We start from the raw sequence: 12,764 nt of genomic DNA on the forward strand, positions 1-12,764 counted from the left end.
AAAGAAAGAAAGAAAGAAAGAAAGAAAGAAAGAAAGAAAGAAAGAAAAGAAAAGAAAAGAAAAGAAAAGAAAAGAAAAGGAAAGGAAAGGAAAGGAAAGGAAAGGAAAGGAAAGGAAAGGAAAGGAAAGGAAAATAGAAGCCTTATAACAAGAGAAATGGAAAAGATTTTTAAAAGACATGAATGAGACTTCCAGAGATGGAAAATACTATATCTGAAATGAAAATTCACTGGGTATAATTAACAGCATATTATACGCCGCAGAAGAAAAAAGTCAGTGAATTTGAAGACATAGCAATGGAGACTATACAAAGTGAAGCACAGGGAGGAAGAAGACTTTTTAAAAAGTCATTGAAGGGACACCTGAGTGACTCAGTTGGTTGAGCATGGGATTCCTGATTTTGGCCCAGGTCATGATCTCAGGGTCATGATCTCAAGGTCCTGAGATCAAGCCTTGTGTCAAGCCCTATGTCAAGCTCCAAGTTCAATGGGGAGTCAGCTAGGGATTCTCTCTCTCCCTCTCCCAGTGCCCCTGCCCCTCCGCTTACTTGCACATGCACACGTGTGTGCACGTTCTCTCTCTCCATATAATGAATTCTCTCTCAAAATAAATAAATATTTTTTTTAAAAGTCAATGAACAGAGAAGTGACCTGTGAGAAAATGTGATGTAGTCTACCTTATTTTTTTAAAGATTTTATTTATTTATTTGACAGAGAGACACAGCAAGAGAGGGAACACAAGCTGGGGGAGTGGGAGAGGGAGAAGCAGGCTTCCCACTGAGCAGGGAGCCCAATGCAGGGCTCGATCCCAGGACCCTGGGATCATGACCTGAGCTGAAGGCAGGTGCCTAACGACTGAGCCACCCAGGTGCCCCATGTAGTCTACCTTATATGTAACTGTAGTCCCAGAAGGAGAAGAGACAGAGGGAACAGAAAATATAGTTTGAAGAAATAAAGCCCAAATTTTTCTGAATTTGATAAAATTCATCAAATCATAGATTCTGAAACCTCAACAAATCTCAAGTGAATAAAAGTAAAGAAAAACACAATTAGTGTAACAAAATCACATCACTGAAAATCACCAATAAAGTGAAAATCTTAAAAGCAGCCATAGAATAAATACACATAACATACAGAGGAATAAAGATAAGAATTACGGCAGACTTCTGCTAAAAAATTATTTCAACCAAACACAATAGAGAGAAATATTTAAAGTTCTGAATGGGAAAAAGAATTTCTACCTGTAATTCTTTACCCAGAGGAAGTGTGCTCAAAATGGAGGTAAACTTAAGACTCTTTTAGAGAAACAACCCCAGAGGGAATTAATCACTAACAGAACTGCACTACAAGAAATGTCAAAGGATGTCCTCTAGGCAGAAAGACAATCATACCAGAAAAAAAAAAAAAAAAAATCTGTGTCTGCACAAAGGAATGAAAATCAATGGAAATGGCAATGAAGTGGGTAAATATAAACATTTTTATCATAAAAAGTAATTTAATGCTTTAAAAATATATTGTGTTGTTTATAGCATACAGAGAAATAAAATGTTCCACACAAATAGCACAAAGGAAGAGAATACTGGGGAACAGAAGTACACTGTTAGAGGATAGAAGTGTATTATTACAAGGTTCTTCCTATGCGCACGAACTGATATAATATTAATTGAAAATGTAAGGTAAAGATGTATATTATAAACTCTAGGGCAACCAATAACAATTAAAACAGAAATAAAGCCAATAGTGAAAATAAAAATAATTTTTAAAAATTACTCAACCTAAAAGAAGGAGAGCGAAAGGAAATAAAGGAACAAAAAAACAGATGGGACAAGTAGAAAAAATAGCAACATTATAGATGTAAATCCAACTATACCAAAATTATATTAATTGTAAATTTTCTGAACACTTTAATTAAAAGTAATGAAAAAACAGGGGCACCCGGGTGGTGCTCTCTCTCTCTCTTTCTCTCTCTAAAATAATAAATAAATCTTTAAAAAAAAAGTAAGGCAAAAACAGGGATTGTGAGATAGAATCAAAAAGCAAGACCCAACTATGATATTGTCTAGAAGAAACCTACTTTAAACATAAGACACACATAGATTAAAAGTAAAATGATTAAAATAAACATGCCAACCAAACAAAATTTTTAAAGCTAGGGTGTCTGTATTTATATCAGACAGAATAGAGTTTATGATAAGGAATGTTATTTAAAGAATGGCATTCATATTGATAAAGGGATCAATTCATCAGCACATATAAAAAAGCCTAAATATGAATAGCCTGACAACAGAACTCTAAAACACATGAAGGGAAATGGGTTACTTAAAAAGTTAATGATGGGGTGCCTGGGTGGCTCAGTTGGTTAAGCGACTGCCTTCGGCTCAGGTCATGATCCTGGAGTCCCGGGATCGAGTCCTGCATCGGGCTCCCTGCTCGGCGGGGAGCCTGCTTCTCCCTCTGACCCTCCCCCCCCCCATGTGCTCTCTCTCTCTCATTCTCTCTGTCTCAAATAAATAAATAAAATCTTAAAAAAAAAAAAGTTAATGATGTATTTACCATACAACCCAGCAATGCCATTTCTATACATTTACATTTACCTATGACAAATAAAAACTATATCCACACAAAGACTTGTACTTGAATATTCACAGAAGCTTTATTTTTAATTGCCCCAAACTGGAAATAATCCAAATGTCAATCAAATGATGGTATATTCATTTAATATAGAATACAGCTTGACAATAATTAGGAATGAACTACTGGTACCCTCAATGATGTGGATGGTCTCAAAAGCACTATGTTGAGTTTTAAAAGCCAGATATAAATTACTATATACTGTATGATTCCATTTATATGAAATTCCAGAAAATGCAAAACTGTAATACAGAATGTAAATCAATGGTTGAAAGAAGTGAAGATGAGTGGAGGCTGCTGGCTACAAAGGAACACAAGGGAACTTTTGGAGGTGAAGGAAATGTTCTCTATCATGACTATGGTGATGGTTTTATGACTGTATGGATTTTTCAAAACAGCAACCTGTACACACAAAATTTTAGTATTTTATTATACACACAAAAATAAAGCTGATTTTTTTTTAAAAATCATAAATAATGTTTATACATAAATGATCCCATTTAACCCTTATAGTATCTTTACAGGTCAAATGTTATAAATATCATTACATAACTAGGAAGTTAAGGTTATATGGTAGATATGTATCTCTATATATACCACTCTATTAAATGGCAGAAACATGACTATTCCTTTTAATATGCTGTTTATATCTACAATGGAATCTAAATCAAATGCTTAAATTAAATTAAATGACAACTACATATCACTGATACAAGAAAAAAAAAAACCAACAACCAACAATCCCATTAAGAGAAACCCTATTTCTGATGGCCCCCACAAATAAGCAGCACTAGATCTATCTTCTTAATTATATCATTTAATATGAACAAAACATATATATGAATTCAAGGAAACTGGTACAATATATAAACAATCTGTTGCAACCTGCCTAATTTCTCCAATTTTACTAAAAATACAATCTGTACCAAAGAAATCAATTCTCTCCCTTTTTTTCTTTAATTACATATTCGATGATTTAAAAAAAAAAACTTCATTTGGCTTTCTCTTCCTAATCAAATCAGAGATGTGATTTAATTACCTTCTGAAGTATGAAACAGAAAGGGAATCCTTTTCCTTTCCTACAAATCCTGCAAAGTATATTAAAAGATCATACAGGAATGACTTTTGCACAAAGAAAATAAGGTTTGTTTAACATGCTTGCTTCTCCCTAGTCTCAACAAACAAGCCAATAAAAAGCATTTTTTTAGTCCTAACACTGGCTCTACAAGTTCTATTTATTAGGATTACCTTTCTTGAAGTTAACCTGTCAACGTAAGACATTCACCTCTTCTTTGAAGAGCAGGCTGTTCGTTCTCTGGAAACCGGAGTTATATTGTTATCTGAAGTGTCAGAGCAAAGAACTTCAAAGGGAGACAGCTGCAGAACATATCTTCACGGCTCCTTGATCTCTGGATTGGAGTGTGTACATATCCTTCTAAATTGTCTAAAGGGAAATTTAGAGTTTACTTTTGGAATGTTTAAAGGTAATTTGTTCTGATAAAGGTGAAATGGGGAGACTGTTATTCCAAGAGATAGTATCCATTTAATGTGGCTAAATGCCAGCATGTTAAACTTCTACCCAAACTTATTTTGACAAGTTTTTGTTAAACATATATTATTATATGGAAAGAACATAATAGTACATTTATCAAAGCGTACTTTTCATTTGGAGATTAATGCTAAAATGTGTAAGGATGAAATAATAGGATGTCTGGATTTACATCAAAATAATATGGGAGGAAAAAATTAGATGGAAGTATGGATAGGATGGAACTGACCATTGGCAGATAGTTGCTTGGATTAAGGTAAGAGCTACATGGTGGTTTAATATGCTATTACCTACTTTTGGTATCTTCAAATTTCCAAATAAAAAATAAAAAATTAATATTACTAATAACAAAAGCTACATTTAAAAACCACTGTTTATGCCCAAATGAAAAAGGAACTATTTCTAAAATTCCTTGGTAACTGGAAACTAGACCACATTTTCCATTTGATGTAATATTTTATATACATGATGATTAGGAACCTGTGCCAATCCACAAAAACCTATAAATTTTAATTTTACATCTACTAATCACTATCGTGTAGCTCAGTTTTGGATTTTAAAATCTTTTGTGGGCTGGCCTGGGCATCTAACATCTCCATATAATGTTATTTTCATGAGGTGATATATTCCCCAGAACTGAGAAAGGAAATCTAGCTATATACAATACATGTCTTCCAAACTCTCACCGATCAGTCTGGCCCCATGGTCATATGATACAATGTATTGTCCAATTCCACCCAATCTTTGAATGAAAGGGAATGCTATTATAAATGACCAGACAATGTGCAAAAACGGAGACTGCCTGAAGCAAACCAGGATATAACAGCCATTTCTATAAGGTGAACGCTTTTATGTTCTTAGGCTGAAAGAGCTCATGTGTCATAGAAACTTAATTGGTTTTCTAGTTACACAACACTGTCACTTTAAAAATAAAAACTGAGAACTATAAAATTCTATATTGATCTTTTAAACCACAAACTGTAAAATATTACAGATTTTTCCTTCTCTTCTTATAAAAATTCCTACAGATTATATTTGGTGGCTAAAATAATTCTACAGGTTCTGGAAATTTTCCAAATTTTAGTCAAATTAAAAATTATTTGTATAATAGACTAATTTCAAGTCTTTTCTACTTTTAAACCATAACCTGTCTCACTCAGGACTTGCTGGAGAGCATCTGACGTATGGCAAGGACTAAACTAAGTCAGAAAGTTAAATTAAATTATAAAACTCAGGGCGCCTGGGTGGCTCAGTTGGTTAAGCGACTGCCTTCGGCTCAGGTCATGATCCTGGAGTCCCTGGATCGAGTCCCGCATCAGGTTCCCTGCTCGGCAGGGTGCCTGCTTCTCCCTCTGACCCTCCCCCCTCTCATGTGCTCTCTCTCTCTCATTCTCTCTGTCTCAAATAAATAAATAAAATCTTTAAAAAAAAAAAAAAAAAAAAAAATTATAAAACTCAGTGTCATATTTCCTCTATATTAGTCAAGAAGGGCCAGATTACACTATGGGAGCAAATGAGCCCTGAAATGTCAGTGACTTATGGCAGAAAATATTTCCTCTTCACTTAGTACTCAGAATATTTTCTTTCTATTTCACTTCAGTATAGCTCCTTTATAAGCAGTCTTGGGAATCCTGGTTATTTCTGCCTTGGGGCTCTGCCACCTCAATACAACTCATGGGCATTTTTATTTATAATGAATATTGATCTTCATGATTATTATTTTTTTAGTATAAAATATTTTTTGATGTGGTGTTTCATGATTCAGTTTGCATATAAGACTCGATGACTTCTGATCACATTCATTAGCCAGAACTATTATAGGATGCCACCCAATTTCTAGAGCTAAGAAATCCCCACTTTCTTTGTACTCTAGAGGAGAAAAATGAAATGGGATTTGGTAAACAGAAGTGTGACCTTCACAGAGCCATAGGAGATTTTCAACCAAATGAGGGGCTCTTCCTATGCTTTCTCTATTCAAAGTAGTGCGGCCATAATGTTCACTGCCCCCCAACTCAGCAGGATGCTGTCCAAAATACCGTAAGTGAAATAAATGATTTGCAGAGGAAAGGCTTTGCACAGATGTCTTTAAGAGCACACCCTGATAGCAGGATTCATGAAATCATTCTAAACAAAATGCTTCAAATTATAATTAAATCTTTCTTTCGAGTATTCTACTTAGAGGTGGGCAAAAAGCTCATCACCGTTCACTCTAAAACAAAACAAAACAAAACAAAAACCTTTACATTTTGAAAAACAGTACTACTCAATCTCTTTGGGGGAAACATTTCAAACAGTCACTTAATATTTGCTCATTATCAACCTGTTCTGAGGGTAAAAGAAAAAAGGTTTTACAATCTATGATTTGCTATATTAACTGCATTCAATTAAAATAATAGAGGACTAATGTGGAGAAAAGAGTATTTAAAGATCTAAAGATATGATTATTTGAGAGAATTTTGGGTAATGACTTGGATGGAAAGATAACTACTTCCCATACATTTAAGTAGTGATGTGAATCATTATTGAATGATAATTAAAAGACTCAATCTACCATTTATGCATAAGAAATTGTGAGCGAACCATCTTTGGAGCTCTAATTTTGGAATTTTCTCTAATATTTATAATGTAATACAGGAAAGCCATTTAAATTCTTTTCTAGCTTTACAATATCCTTATTAATGAAAATCATATTCTCTTTTCCATAATGCATTAAAGAAAGACTATATCTAGTGGATAAAATTGAACTAATAAGGTAGGAACTTGAATTTAAAGTTAGCTTTTTTCTTTAAATTCTTTTTCTTTATTCTAAGGACTACATAATTGGCAGTCCATACAACTCTAAATGTCTGCGCCCCACAACTTTTTCCTGAGAAAGTGACTTCAGGCAATACTTTTCCAATTAGCTAATCTTATGCCACATGACCTTGGCCTGAAGAGCAGAAATTAGTGCTCAAGGCAAAGATGACTATGTATTCAGGTATTAATGTAATTTATCATCCTAATTAGGAAAATTCTAGAGTAAAATGGGGACCTATTATTAATTTCACCTGGAAACAGGCAAAAACTTTGATCTTTTCCCTTGACCTTTTTAGGCATAAACTGCCTCCAAAGGGATCCAACCAGCTTTATGGAAATGTAGTCTGAGACTGCCCATAAAGGATGATCTATGTAACATTACAACAAATCGACTCAACCAGTTCTTCTCTCTTGAAAGTGTAAATAAGTCATGCCAAAAAAGGCAAACAGGGGCTAGCTTCCAAGGGCTCAGTGTTGCCAGGAAGTTACCAGAGCTGTTGGCCCTGGAAACCTGCTGAATCCTGAAGAAAGGAGCTGTTTCGTCCCTCCATGAGGCTGCTATATACTCAAACTTGGAAGTACTGAAGCAGTCTCCTGATTTACCTCGCTTCCCTGGTTATCCTTACCATGAGCTTCCACCACCTAATATTACCTGAAAGCATTTCTTCCTTGCAACGTTAATATGCAACACAAAGCAGACTGCCATGATCATTGGAATTTCAGTGCTCTGGAAATGGGTAGGTGATAAGGTAAGAAAGTTGAGGAACCAGGTCACCATCACCTTGGGGTTAAAGATTAGGCTTCTAATAAAGCTAGAAAATCAAATGGGTATTACTAATAAATTTAGATGCTTAGATAAATGTATTCATTTGAATATTATCCAATTCTTAAACAATTCCCACAACCAGAGCAAGTAATACTTTACCAGACATCATACTGTTAGGACTAACCAGTAATTCCACAATGGCTTAAAAACAGGATAGAAAGTGAGAATAAATTAAGAGGCTGGTAAAGTATTTTAAAGTGTGGAATATGAGAAAACAGAATTCTTCTGAAAGTTTTGTAAGTAATCCAAATGTGCTTAAGTATTGAACCCAAGATTGTCGATTGAAACTTTTAGAACAAAGATTTGATCTACTGCCATCTAGTGGAGATTTAATTTCTATTTATTGATTAGCTGCTGAGAAAATCTAAAGCAAAAACAAAAACAAAAAATAAGTCTAATTTCAAATCCTACAGAACCTAAGTGATTATCTACTCGTGGCTTCAGTCTCATGGAGCTCTGAGACTGTCATCAAGACAAGGGCACCACCTGAAGTGCAGGAGGGGGCAGAAAGCTAAGGCTCTGAGGTCCCACCCCTAATCCAACCAGGGCAGTTGCAGTATTACATATTCTAAATGTTGAGGTACTGACTCAATTTCATTTGAAGAAAGGATTTCACTTTGAAAAAGAAAAAAATAATGTCAGATAAGACCTTATCTGACCCCATGTCCATCATTCTATAAACTGATATACCAATAAACATTGGTTTTCTTTTTTTTTAAAGATTTTATTTATTTATTTGAGAGAGAGAATGAGAGAGAGAGCACATGAGAGGGGGGAGGGTGAGAGGGAGAAGCAGACTCCCTGCCGAGCAGGGAGCCCGATGCGGGACTCGATCCAGGGACTCCAGGATCATGACCTGAGCCGAAGGCAGTCGCTTAACCAACTGAGCCACCCAGGCACCCTCTTTTTTTTTTTTAATTTATTTTATTTATTTGTCAGAGAGAGAGAGAGAACAAGCAGGGGGAGTGGCAGACAGGAGAAGCAGGTTCCCCACTGAGCAGGGAGCCCAATGCAGGGCTCGATCCCAGGACCCTGGGATCATGACCTGGGCCGAAGGCAGATGCTTAAGCGACTGAGCCACACAGGCATCCCAAACATTGGTTTTCTAATGTCACACAAATGGCTAGTGGCATCTTTTGATTCCTGTTCTCATTCAAATAATCTTGGATAACTTCAAGTCTAGTAGACTTCAAGTCAGGTGGTCTTGTTCAATAGCACCAAGAGCTTATTTCATTTAAAAAGAGATTATTTCCTTGATCCTTATTTAAAATAATTTGACTTTACTATCTTCCTTATATTATTAGAAGCATGCATTGGTATAGAATCCCAAAGTAAATCAATGGAAATGAGATCATAGCTGTAAGCTGTAATTATATCATGTCAAATACAGATTTAGAAATAGTCTTGAACTCCCTCAAAATAATAATGAAAATGTAACTTCTGAGGGATATTTTCTCTCCTCTCCTTTAGAGTCACTTAATTTTAATGGTGAAAGAGACATCACAAATCATTTAATAAAAGTATAATTTTTAAAATTATTTTATGTTTTATAAAGCATAAAACTGCGGCGCCTGGGTGGCTCAATTGGTCAAGCACCTGACTCCTAATTTCAGCTCAGGTCATGATCTCGGGGTTGTGAGATCAAGCCCCACGATGGGCTCCACACTCAGTGCACAGTCTGCTTGGGAATCTTTCTTCCTCACCCTCTGCTCCTCCTCCCACTTGCACACACGTATGCTCCCTCTTTCTCTCTAAATAAATAAATAAATTCTTTAAAAAAAAAAAAAGGCCTAAAACTATCAACTCTCTGGCCTGCAGAGAAGTCACACTACTAGTCCCAAGTAAGTTTGAGTGTATCTCCAGCTTTCCTGTCCTCTCATTCAGCAATAGGATGGATGAGTGAGAGAGAAAGAACAAACAGATTTATGGCAGGTGGTGGTTGTTGTTTTGTCTGTTAATGATGGGGGAACGTTGGGGATTTTTGAGTTCTGGGAGGAAAGAGTTGGTTGAAGGGAGATGATACAGGAGAAAAAAGGATCATCAGTGAAGTAAGTTCCTTGAGGATTTAAGAGAAAATATAATCCAAAATGCATGTGGAAAAGATGCTACTCTCCAGGAATGAGATGGGGTATCCAAATCTAGAATAGCATTGTCACTTTGATATATCTCACTTGAATTTGACACAAATGTTTTTATCAAATGACACTGAAGTTTTCTATTATACATGTATCCTATTTCATCTCATTATAATTTGTAAATTTGTAATTCAAAAATCTAGGGTTTTTTCCCTATATCTATCTTATAAGCTACTCCCTCCTTCATCTTTAATACAAATGTACATCCCTCATATGATACCACATAATATTATGTGCCTTTTAGTGTTTAAAAGTAAGATATACAATTGCTAATGAGGTGAAACTTCAATATTATTCAAAAGATGTGTATATTTTTAAATAGAGTTTATGTAACCATGGTAACATATAGAGTAAGTTAACTAGACATTTTAATTTTCTTCCATATCCTTCTTGAATTTTTCAAATTTATAATAGATAAAGTATCACTTGTGTAGTCAGAATTCTTTCTAAAAAGCAACATTTAAAAAAAATCTTGGTTCTTTTTCTGAGTCTGCTACAAAATATTCTGTGAACTTAGGCAAGTCAAATACCATTTCTTTTCCATACTTCCTGTGCCCATTTGAAAAATAAGGGAATGAAACTAGATCATTTTATTCTATTTCAAATGTTAAATCGTTCTTATTTTATGATACGATTATTCTCATTTTGAATAAGGATGTCTATTTGGTATATAAATTGCTGATTATTTCTTTTATGCCCATAAGTCAATAAAATTTTAAAATATTCATGGGCTTTATAAAGAACTAAATAACAAGAGAAGGTGTTTTCCAAAGAGAGAAATCATTTGAGAAGCTCCGGGGTACATTTTAAAAGATGAATTATATATGTTGGTAGAAAATGACAAAAACCCATCCCTCCCAGTAAGGAAAAATAAAAGTTTTCAAAGACAAATGAAGTAATAAGTTTTCCACATGCCCTTACATATTGACTAGAACACGGAAGATATCAAGACTAGCAGGAATTTGATTTTCTGTGTTTCTTCTTTATTAAATTGTCACATAAAAGTCATGGGCAAGTGGCACCATCAACTCCAGGAGGGCCTAAGACGTCAGGTAAGCTATTGAGTGAAAGAAAATTTATGGTCTGAAATTACCTCCATCATGGAACCCTCTTATTAAGAATGGGCCGGGTTTTAAATAATGCTTTCCATTTCTCAAAGCAATTTGTATAAGAGAGCAAAACCTCATCAATGTAACTTAATAAATAAATATTATTACCATATAAAGGAATACTAGAACAAAACTTCATGAAAGCATAGGATTTTGTCTATTTGCTTTACTGCTATGTCCTTCGCTGCTTATAGCAGATTGGCACAGAAATAGTGCTTAAACAATATTTGTCAAAAGAATTAACATTCTGGACTCCTTCCTGATTTTAATAGAGACCAGCATACTAATGAAATCTGATGTTTAAATGAGAGAGTTTAATTCAGCAATTACTCATTGAGTGTCTAACACATGTTAACAAAATTACCTATCACTATTGCAACCATACTTTCAAAACCAAAACTCGATTTGCATGGTCTGCCAAGTACAAATAACCTTATGAAGACAACAAATTAGAACATCTGTTGTTGAAAATAAATTCAGGAGTTAACTTTATATTATAGAGTAGCCACATAATTTCTAACCTGAAATGGGTCACTATGGAAAATGAAAGGGGGCATCCTCAATATTTACCCTGGGCTATCATGCCTTAACTAGAAGTGTCCCTGGGGAAACAGTGTGTATGGTTTCTTTAATAAACTCCAAGTAAAGTCTGTACCTCTTGAAAACGTATGTTTCTACAGTGCTAAAAACTCAGTCAGTCAATCCTAGAAAATCAATTATTAAATAACAAAGGTAAAAAATTAAACTTAATGAAATTTGAAAGAATCTGAGATCATCAGGGCTAGGACAGTAAAGATAAAGTTTAACTCCATTGCAAAATGAACTTTTAAGAACTGAAAAACTAAGTAGATCCTAGTACACAATGACACTGACATCCAAGACTATTTTTGGTGATGTTTAATAGAATGTTAGCTAATTGCTGTTTAAAAGGACAAGAGGGCCCAGGAGTTATTAAAAGACAGCATTGCTATAAGATACCCAAAACAGAATGTGTAATTTGTTTTTTTATACACACAGTTTAAGCAATAACTACACCTACAAGGTATCATGACAAAGTTCATCTAATTGCCAAACCCACTATTGACACCACGAAAAAAAAAACATAAAAAGAGCCTGAAGGAAGTAGTAACAAACCTTAATAGATAAGATGGAATTATAAAACATCACAAAATTGGCACACAGGAGTTCAAATATGATACTGCGTATAGATTACCATCTCTTCACCTTAACGATACTCCTGACAATTTGTCGCATCTAAAAATCTATATCCCTTTGAACATCCCTCCAACTCAATCATTGGAAACCCTTTCTGATTCTCGTCTCTATTCAAATATGTTAATGTCCCGTAAGAGAGAGAGAAACAGAGAGACACAGTGACAGAAAGACACACACACACACACAGAAAAAGAGAGAGAGAGTTTCTTGTACTTCTTTTTAAAATGCACTGATCTTCAGTCTCAGTCATCATTCCCAGATTAAGATAAGAAAACAATCTGATTTAATTAAGTTGCATTAACAATCCCCTCAATTCAGTCAAATTAATGGGAACTTTTATTTGAAATGTAAACAAAAGCAATCTTATTCTCTAATCTAGAACACATAATACTAGAGGTTGTCTCCGCAGAGCTGGCATTTTATTGAAATCATACTGCTCTTATTGACATTTAAGCACACACTTGAATGGGCTTTTCAGAGTCTACAGAACAGAGAGAAAACACT

This window comes from Neomonachus schauinslandi, chromosome 1 (genome assembly GCF_002201575.2).
Source record: "Neomonachus schauinslandi chromosome 1, ASM220157v2, whole genome shotgun sequence".
NCBI lineage: Eukaryota > Metazoa > Chordata > Mammalia > Carnivora > Phocidae > Neomonachus > Neomonachus schauinslandi.